Below are 10063 nucleotides of genomic sequence, written 5' to 3'. Positions count from 1 at the left end.
AGAACACAGTCCAGCAGAAGTATTTTGTGTGATTCTTAGAACAAGCAGTATCTGTGTGTAATCACCACCACTCAGGTAGCAAGGTCAAGGTCCAATCTTTCACACTGCTTGATCTCCTTCCATGCAAAAAGGAGGTGTGATCATTATCCAGCATCACCTAGCACTGCACCTAAATATTTTTATGAAAATCAGATGTGATTATTCACAAGGTCTCACCAGTGCTCTTTCAAAGATGCATGTGAGACGAGCCAAAAGTGAGGTAAAACAGCAAGGAAATAAGAGAGCCTATGAAATAAAAAGGGAAAACGAAGGAGGAGGAAAAAAGAAGATAACTATATGAATGTTAACTGTGAATTAAAAATTGGATCAATATGTAAAAATTCAAGCCTAAAAGAAGTGGACAAGCACAAAATGCTAAGGTTGGAAAAGCAGCAGTATCAGATGATCAATATAGGCAGCAGTCTTTTCTTCAGCAGAGGCACCGAGAATCTTCACTTCTGAAATTGTCTGACCTCAATTTAATTGTACTTTAAGCATCCAACAAGGTGTCACAAGTGGAAATAGAATATACAATGATTTTCATTTTTCTTAATTAAAGCAAAATGACATTGCATTTACATTCTGCTTTCTTTTCTATTAACACTTAAAGAGGAAGATAGCAAAAATGATTGGACCTTTTTTGTCCTTGATTGCATCTTCCCCTCTCAAAGATGACAATTTGCCCTTAGGTAATTTGTTTGATTAATTAGGGATCCCAGATGTAGAAACACACGAGAGCCTCATTAACAGAACAGAATGAGAACTAAGGAATTTAGTGACAATTGGCCTGAAATGGACAGTGCCAGCAAGTGCTTCACGGGCTGGAATAAGTGTGCTGCATCTTTAATAAATGAGTAGTGGTGGCAATTTCAGGAGTCACACAGTGCTATAACTTTTTTCTCTGAGGCACTGGTCCCACCTATCCAATTTTCTTAATGGTTCTGATAAGCCATTAGGACCTTCTCCTCCATTCCTGCTTGTCACAAAATGTCACTGAGCTCCAATGGACTTAGATTATGCACTGAGACATGGGATGGGAATACATGTGGATATTCTTGGCTCTTCTCTCATGGTGTCTAAGACAACTGTACTCTGATGCTGTGGTGTGTTTCTTTTTGACTTCAGCTTGCTTTCTTAACATGTTTCCAGTAGGACATGTCAATTTGGGATAACATTAATGGATTCTTTACTCTAGCTATACCACTGCCATTGAAGACAGAGCTCAAATATTTTTTCTAAAGCATACAAAGTTAAGGTTTATTTTTAAACTGACCTAAAATCATACTTAAGTAGTAATACAGTTTCCTGATCCTGTAATTTGCTATACAAGTCAAAAGGTTAGGATGAAGCCACCCCTGAGTTTTAAGGGCATGTACATTGGAGAGCCATGGGCAGGGTGATCTGGCTCTTACAAGTGCTGCCAACAAGAGCAATGTCCACCTGAGGAGACAATTATGTGACACTCTTTGTGAGAGCCTGTTCCCCAAAAGCCAGGCTCCAGTTGCTGAATCTCTCGGCCATGGAGCCATCATGTTTAATGGTAAGAGGGTTTTCCCCTTTGGCTAATATTCTTCCACCTTTCTGAGACATTTCTGATCAAAGATGACACATGGGAGGATTTGGAGGTGAAAAGTCAGGAAATGTTTTCAAACAAACCAGCCACTGGAAGAACACTTGCAGAAGATAATTTCTTACAGCAGAAGATGCATAATTGAGAAAGAATGATCTCCAATGCAGAGTGTTCACACAGTTCTGGCAGCAAGAAAGAAAATATTACAAATAAAAGGAATGAAACTCTTCTTCTGTGGTATTAAGGGGAAACACCAAGGAGACATTAATTCTGCCTGCAAGAGGTAACAGACACTCAGCATGTTGAAAAGCATTTTGCTAATACTTTAAAGGAGCAGCAAAAAAAAAATATTGAAGAAGTAAGCAAATGGGATTGAAGATTAGCTTTGACATGCAATATTCATAGCCAGAGAAAATAGCTATTATTATTAATGTAAGAAAGATAGACAATACACAATTCTTGTGAACATCAAGCAGTGTTATTTAATAATGAGAAGTAATTTCAATCTTGTTCCAATCATAGACAAATTAATCTCAAGTATTTCTAATACTCAGGTGAAAAATAATGAACAATCAGAATAATCTAACTCCCACACATACATGCACACACACACACACACACTCCTACATCCTAATCTCCAAGGACTGAAAAGGTTTTGGCTTGTAACCCAGTACCCAGTCTGTGTTTGGAGTTGCCCCTGGAGACAAGCTGAGCAGTTGAGGGGCATCCTCAGCCAGCCTAGGATGAGCACTTCAGTCTGACAGTCTCCTCATAGATACTACAGGGTTCCACAAGAAGGAGCCTGGTGCTGGAGAGCCAAGGTTCAGCCAAGGAATCTGGTTCACAAGGAAGCATCAGAAAGAATATAGAACTTTGGGTCACTGTTTTAACGTCCTTTTTTTTTTTTTTCCTTAAAGAATTTGGAGCTGAAAATTGATTCTTGGCCAAAAAAGATTTGTGTTATCCCCTTCTTCTTTTTTCTTTGTTTGTTTGGTAAAGTCAGCATTTGCATTTGGAGAAAATCTTTTCTTTTTCTTTTTTTTCTGGAGAGCTCTAGGTAAATGCTATTGCATTTACCTAGATGTTACTAGAATCCATAGAATACCTAGTTGTTATCAGAATCCATATAGGCAACTGCAGCAATCTGGAAATGTTGCAGATGTCCATAGCATGAGGCATCCTCATAAATAAGGTTGGAGTAGATGGTCTTTGAGGTCCCTTCCAACCCGGTATTCTGTGAATCTATGAATTACAACTGCTCTAGATGTAGTTTTAGGCTAGAGGTAATCTTGTGATCAGCACTTCCAGCCTTTGTCCTATTCTTGTCCTCTTTTTCCCTGAGGAAGACACACCAAGCATGTGTCTTCCAGGACATCAGGAGGTGAAGGGTGTTTTGCAGCTAGGACACTGGAACATGACACACAGATCAGAACTCATGTAAGCAAAGAGATGGCAAATAGTTAAAAACTATGGGTTAGATGAAGAGCTGGCAGAGTTAAAAACTAAGGGCTGGATGACTTACTGTGGGAAAGTTGAGTAGTACCTGAAATCATGTTTCCCACTCCTACATGGAAATGTTTAGTGGCAAACATGTTTAGGACAGCAAAGGGAGTTCAAAACAAGGAGAGGTCAGAGAACTGTTGAAAGCTAAATATTTGTCTTCTGTATCCATGAATTGAAACCCACTTCTACTGCTCATAGGGAGGGGCTGAATTACCATCTCTATGTTTGGAGCTTTATTAAATGCATTGTTTAATGCAATTCAAGCCAACAATGAACTTTTTTAAACACCTAAAATGAAGATCTAAGAAGGCATGGTGCATGGGTAAACACCCTCCTAGCTGCACCCAAGCTAGCCCTTCAGTGAGCTCCCAAGAGTGAAGCCCTTCTGAAAATCCAAGCAACATGGAAACATCATCCCAAAGCTGAGATTCAAGTCAAAGCAGAAAGCAAATATTCAGCTGCTTCTCAGAGCCTCTTTGGTCTGGAAATGGACTGGAAACATCAGGAAACTTCCCCATGAGATGCCTGCTACTTCCTTCTTCCAGTCAGGTAGGAAGTAGCTTTGCTCATGGGTGCTGGAAATAGTTTTCCTTCAAAATCTTCACTATGCACCTAGGTTCAGCCTAGCGAGAACATGGCTAAATGTGCTTTCCACACAAGGAATCACTGTCAACATGCAATGTGAGGAGGGTTCAGGATGTTTTTCACTAGGCTGGTGTCTGTCTCACAAAAATTGCAATCAAAGCTGACCCTTTGATTGGCCCAGAGCTGCATGAGCATGAATTAAAATGACTACTCCATCTGAAACCATTCGTTACTAGAGAAAGCGATATACCTCAATAGAGAAAAAACATCCTGTGTGAGAATGAATAAGGAACAGATCTTATAAAACCTCTAGGGAAATTCTAATAGCAAAAAACATGGCATTTAATAATAAAGATCCTAGATGATGGCATTTTATGCCAAACAACATTTATGTTGAAGTCTGAGAAAATGAGAACTTAGTAAGCAATCAGTGCCCAATTCCCTTTTGTAATACATGCTACAAAATTAAATTAAAGGCCTAGCACAGGCTTTTTGGTTTTGTTCTTTTTTCTAACTGCAGGGCTAGGAAAGTTCTGTAAAATTAGTGGAATTTTAACTGTAAAAAAAACCAAAGATGCAATGGTATGGTTAAACTTGAATGTCTTCAAGAAAATCACTGTGGCCAGCAGGAGCAGGGAGGTCATTCTGCCCCTGTACTCAGCATTGGTTAGGCCACACCTTGAGTACTGTGTCCAGTTCTGGGCCCCTCAATTTAACAAGGATATTGAGACACTTGAACGTGTCCAGAGAAGGGCAACAAGGCTGGGGAGGGGTTTGGAGCACAAGCCCTATGAGGAGAGGCTGAGGGAGCTGGGGTTGCTTAGCCTGGAGAAGAGGAGGCTCAGGGGAGACCTTATTGCTCTCTACAACTACCTGAAGGGAGGTTGTAGCCAGGTGGGGGTTGCTCTCTGGAACAAGAGGACACAGTCTCAAGCTGTGCCAGGGGAAGTTTAGACTGGAGGTGAGGAGAAAGTTCTTCCCAGAAAGAGTAATTGGCCACTGGAATGTGCTGCCCAGGGAGATGGTGGAGTCCCCATCCCTGGAGGTGTTCAACAGGGGACTGGACGTGGCACTTGAAGCCATGGTTTAGTTAGTCATGAGGTGCTGGGGGATAGGCTGGATGATCTCTGAGGTCTTTTCCAACTTTATTGATTCTATGATTCTATAAGAACTACTACTTGGGAAAATGCATCGTTCACCAGCAGTGTGGATTATACTCTCTACAAAACAACAGATGAAAGGATGCAAATTGCATCTAATCATATAATTCTTTAATTTCCCACCACCATTGGATTAGGAACTACTATCAGTAAAGGTCTGGACAGCGTGGAACAATGATTTATTCATCAAATGGTCAAGGAAAAACTAGCAAGCGACGTTCATCCGGGCTGCGTTGCTGTGGGTGTGACGTTCTTGCAGAATAAATGGCTGTAAGAATAACCAGGGACAGGTTGAGTTCTTCATGTTAAACTGCAACATGAGCAAATGCAAATCCATAATGAAATTAGGGCATTAGGGCTTGAAATTTCTATGATGGAAACACAACTTAAGACAGGTTAAGATCCGGGATGTAGGAAAATCCTACAGCAAACCATTAAAAGCACTGGAATGTGGAGTGGCACGTCCAGCAGGAGGGACTTAACTGTAAGTGTTAATTGTTAGTTGTTAAATGCATCACCTATCTTCAGGGAAGGAGGAAAACAATTCTGAAGAACACTAGACTTTTTAATATCACTTTGACTCTGCTAAAATTTGAGACAGATTTTTGAGGAATGTGTTAGTAAGAGAAGAGAGGCAACAGAAAGCAGATCGAATTGCAGGGGGGTTCTGTCAAAGGTAGTTCTTGACAAACTGATGTAATCTTCCTTTATTTTTATAAAATCAGTGATTTCCTCCACAAAGGTAATGCTGGGGCAGGCTAGGTGGGCTTGTGAAGTCCTGTAGGCTCTGGTTCTTAAATCTGAGCTTGAAAATGCGTGAGAGAAGAGTAGGTTGGGGCAGCAGATGGAGTTCTCCCTTCTGACAGCAGCACTGCAAAATTCTGCATTTCACTCTGAAATTGATCTTCCTCCCCAAGAAAACTGCAGTTTCCTGTGGATCAGACATGTTGAATTTCAGCTTTGGTTTTGCATGTTCTTCTTCAGTGGTAAGGGGCATTGATGTTCAAAGTCACCTCTATCACATCAGAGCACCTTATGGACACCAGCTGACCTGTCCCTGTGACGCTTGTGAGGCAGCACTGGCATGTTACACTGGATACTCCTCAAGCTGATGCATGATGTGTTTCTGAGAGAGAACAAGCCACCATGGTGTTTGCAAGAGAAACCACAGTGTAGCCAGTTTTTCATGCTTTGGGTGGAATTCCCCTTCCCTACTTCAGGTATCTACAGAGCACGATCTCCACCTGAGCAAGATGTCTATTATTACTGTCCACATTATGCAGTATGTAAGTCATAAGCTGGGACCATGAACCATCTGATGAAAAAAGGGGACCTACTCCAGTTGATTTCTAGACAAGTTTCCTGTTATCTTTTGCTCCAAATATTAAGTGCCTGAATCACTCTTATGATGTACTACTTGCCATGTAGAATAAAGATCTTGGGTTTATGCATTCTTCATGCACCAGTATAGGTGAGGGATTGACCTGCTGGAAGGCAGCTACATGGAGAAGGATCTGGGAGTGTTAGTGGACAGTAGATTAACCATAGCCACCAATGTGCTCTTGTGACCAAGAAAGCCAATGTTCTCTTGGGGTGCATTAAAGACAGTGTGACCGGCAGGTGGAGGGAGGTTCTCCTTCCTGTCTACTCTGCCATGGTGAGGCCACATCTGGAGCCCCAAATCCAGTTCTTGGCTCCCCAGTTCAAGAGAAACACAGAACTACTGGAGAGAGTCCAGTGGAAGCTGCAAAGATGCTGATGGGACTGGAGCATCTCTGTGAGGAGGGAAGGCTGAGAGACCTGGAGATATTTAGCTTGGAGAAGACGACTGATAGGGGATCTGAGCAGTGCTTATCAATACCTAAAGGGGAAGTGTCAAGAGGATGGGGCAGACTCTTCAGTTCTTTGCAAAGTCATCCCATTTCAGACACTTTGAAGAGTTCCAGTAGTAATCAATTTCTCATTAAAAAAACCCAAAATATTCTGCCATTCCTTCTCTCTCTCCCTTGACCCAATTCTCTCTTTTCATCCATTTATTTTGAGAGACTAGGGACCAACTCAAACAACTACAGACTGCCAAGACCATCAAGTCCAACTGTCAACCCAACACCACCACTTTCAGTAAAGAAATTGTTCTTAATATCCAATCTAAACCTCCCCTGGTGCAACTTGTGGCTATTTCCTCTCATCCTATCACTTGTTATTTGAGACCAACCTCACATGGCTTCAACCTCCATTCAGGGAGTGGTAGGGAGCAATAAGGTCTCCTCTCGTTTTTCTTTTCTCCAGAGTAAACAATCCCAGTTCCCTCAGCCACTGCTCACAAGTTTTCCAGACCCTTCTCCAGCTTCCTTGCTCTTCTCCAGACACACTCCATCACCTCTGTATTGTTCTTGGAGTGAGGGACCAAAAACTGAATCCAGAATTTGAGGTGTGACCTCACCAGTGCTCAGTAGAAGGGGGACGATCCCTGTCTTGGTCCTGCTGCCCACACTATTGATGATGCAGACCAGAATGCTGTTGGCCTTCTTGGCCACCTGAGCACACTGATGGCTCATGTTCTTCTGGCTGTCAGCCAGCACCCCCAGGTCCCTTTCTGCTGGGCAGGTTTCCAGCCACTCTTCTCCAAGCCTTCCAGAGGAATACAGTAGCTGCTGAAGCCATCTTAAGGTCAAGGTGAGCAACAGTTGCACGCAGCAGAGCTAAGTGGCAGGTTAATGGTTTGCCATTGTGGCTGTGCAAAAGTGCCATTAACTCCTTACAGTTTTGGTGTTTTGTTTTTTTCCACAAGCCATTACTGTGCATGTTTCAGCTAAGCCAAGAAACTGATGAGCTTCTTCCTAACTTGTCCTTGGAAACCTGCCAGTGGATGGGAAACCTGCGATAAGGGCACCAGCATCTTTCAGAAGAGCATCTGCTTCTAAGAAGGGAGAAGTGGAGCTTGTAGACAGCTGACAGACTGCTGCCAAGGAAAGGAAGATGAAAGCATAGGGAGTGCTCTGCCTTGATCTCTGTAAGATGGGAAACAAGGCTTTAAAAGGTACCTGGAGGAGAAGTTTTAGGGACAAGAATTAGAAAATATGGAAGAGATTCATCCAGGATGAAAGGATCGTAGGCTGCAGCTGGCATAGCCATGTGAGATGATGAAAGGCTGGTAAGGGACCCTCAGGGCTTCACATTCTCTCTTGATGTTCCTTAATCCTGTAGCCATGGAGAAAAAGTGTTTTCACACTGCTGGGTGGAGTAAGGACAGGTGGACTATACTAGGTTGCAACCCTGTCATCATTGATTCACTCTTCAGCTATCATGAGTCTAAATATCATCTCACATAGACTTTGGATTTCATGTGTTAGGAACAAAAATGTCCTTTATTTGCATTGCAATTGGTTGACAAGAGACTCTTCTCCTCTTCCATATTTGTAATGGAACCTTCACAGATTCCACTATAAGAATCAGCATCATCTGCAGACCTGACATGGAACACAATCATCTTGTGCTGGATCTGTTGCCCTCAAAGATGATACCACCCAAGACGAGATGGTCATGGTGGGGCAGATCAGTAGGAGAATGGTAGAGATGGAAAAACACTTTTTCAGTGACAAGGAAATCAATTCATGTCTCAGTTTCAAGCCTAGTTTCACCTCATGGGACTTTGTGCACCTGCCTAGTGCAACTAAATGACATACAGCCACTTCTACAGGCACTAGGGAGCTGAGTAGCTTCAGAGAAGTGATTTGGAGAATGAGTAGCCACTTGGGTAACCATTTCTCTCAACCATGCAGAGGTGGAGTTTGTGGCAATCACAGTCCTCATCTAAGTGCTTGGAGGTAGCTAAAAATGAATGCCCAGGTCCACTTTTGCTTTCCAAATCCATGTGCAGAATCACAGAATCAGAATGGTAGGGTTTGGAAGGGAGTTCTAAAATCATCTAATCCACCCCTCCTGGTAAAGCAGGGTCACCTAGAGCAAAATGCTCTAGGTTTGGAATCTCTCCAGAGGAGGAGACTCCACAGTTTCTCTGGGCAGCCTGGTCCAGTGCTCCAGCACACACAGTTCAAGTGAAACCTCTCACATTCTAGTTTGCACTCACTGCCTCTTGTCCTATCAGTATCTACTACTGGAAAGATTAAATTCCACTAGGTCTTTCAGAGGAAGTCTTCTCTTCCTGTCACATTGTGGACCTCAGGAAATGTATGGAGCCTGTGGAAGTTTTATATGGACATCAGTCTTCCCCACATCTCTTCTCTTCACCCATCCTACCACTCCTCTCCATTGAACAGCATTCTCTCCAATTATGATACAAAGTTAAGGCTTAGTGGCAGAATTATTGTTATTACCAGCACAGTTTGTGACTCATAAAATTGCAACAACTGCTTTGTTTCATGTCAAGAAGGGGTAATTAACCAAGATCATCTACAGCACCAGGTGGAGATTCATTCAAAACATGAGGTAATATAGCAAAGCTCAAGTGCCCCCTGGACAGTGCTCTACAAAATCACACACTGGGAATCAAAGAGTTAAGAGGTTCGGAAGAGTTTAAATGAGCAGGACTCAGCCAATCCCCTGCAGGGGACTGATGGGCAAGAAATTACTTTGTTGAAGCATATTTCATCTGCCATTAACAGAAATGAGGCACAGATCTACTGTAGAATCATTTGTACCTCCCTGGTACATCCAGTCTGATGGGTATCTCAACAATCAGTTCAGCTGGTGAGCAATTAAAGTCTAATTTACAACTGCACAAGAGATTAAAACCTTGGATGGATTAATTTTTAAAAGCTGCTACCTTTCCCAGAAGACAGCATTACCTGACTGGAAGTGTACAGAGCATGGAACAGTGTTTTGCCTTACATAGAGACACGACGCCATGAAGCTCAGGAAAACCTCTGCTTTGCTCAGCACACTTATGGTAGGTGACAAATACTTCCAACAGATCTTCTAGGCAAAGAAAAGCTTGGTGCATGACTTCATTCCAGTGAAACTCTAACAACCACAATACAGGTTGGATATTAGGAACAAACTCTTTACTCAAAGGGTGGTCAGATGTTAGAACAAGCTGCCCAGGGAAGTGGTGGAGTCGCCATCCCTAGAGATGTTCACAAAACATGTAAACATGGCACTCTGGGGCATGGTTTGGTGGTATTGGATTGACATTTGGACTTGATGAACTTAAAAGTCTTTTCCAACCTTAATGACTCTGTGCTTC

The sequence above is a fragment of the Dryobates pubescens genome, chromosome 14 (genome assembly GCF_014839835.1).
Source record: "Dryobates pubescens isolate bDryPub1 chromosome 14, bDryPub1.pri, whole genome shotgun sequence".
NCBI classification, from domain to species: Eukaryota; Metazoa; Chordata; class Aves; order Piciformes; family Picidae; genus Dryobates; species Dryobates pubescens.
This window is presented reverse-complemented; position numbering follows the sequence as displayed.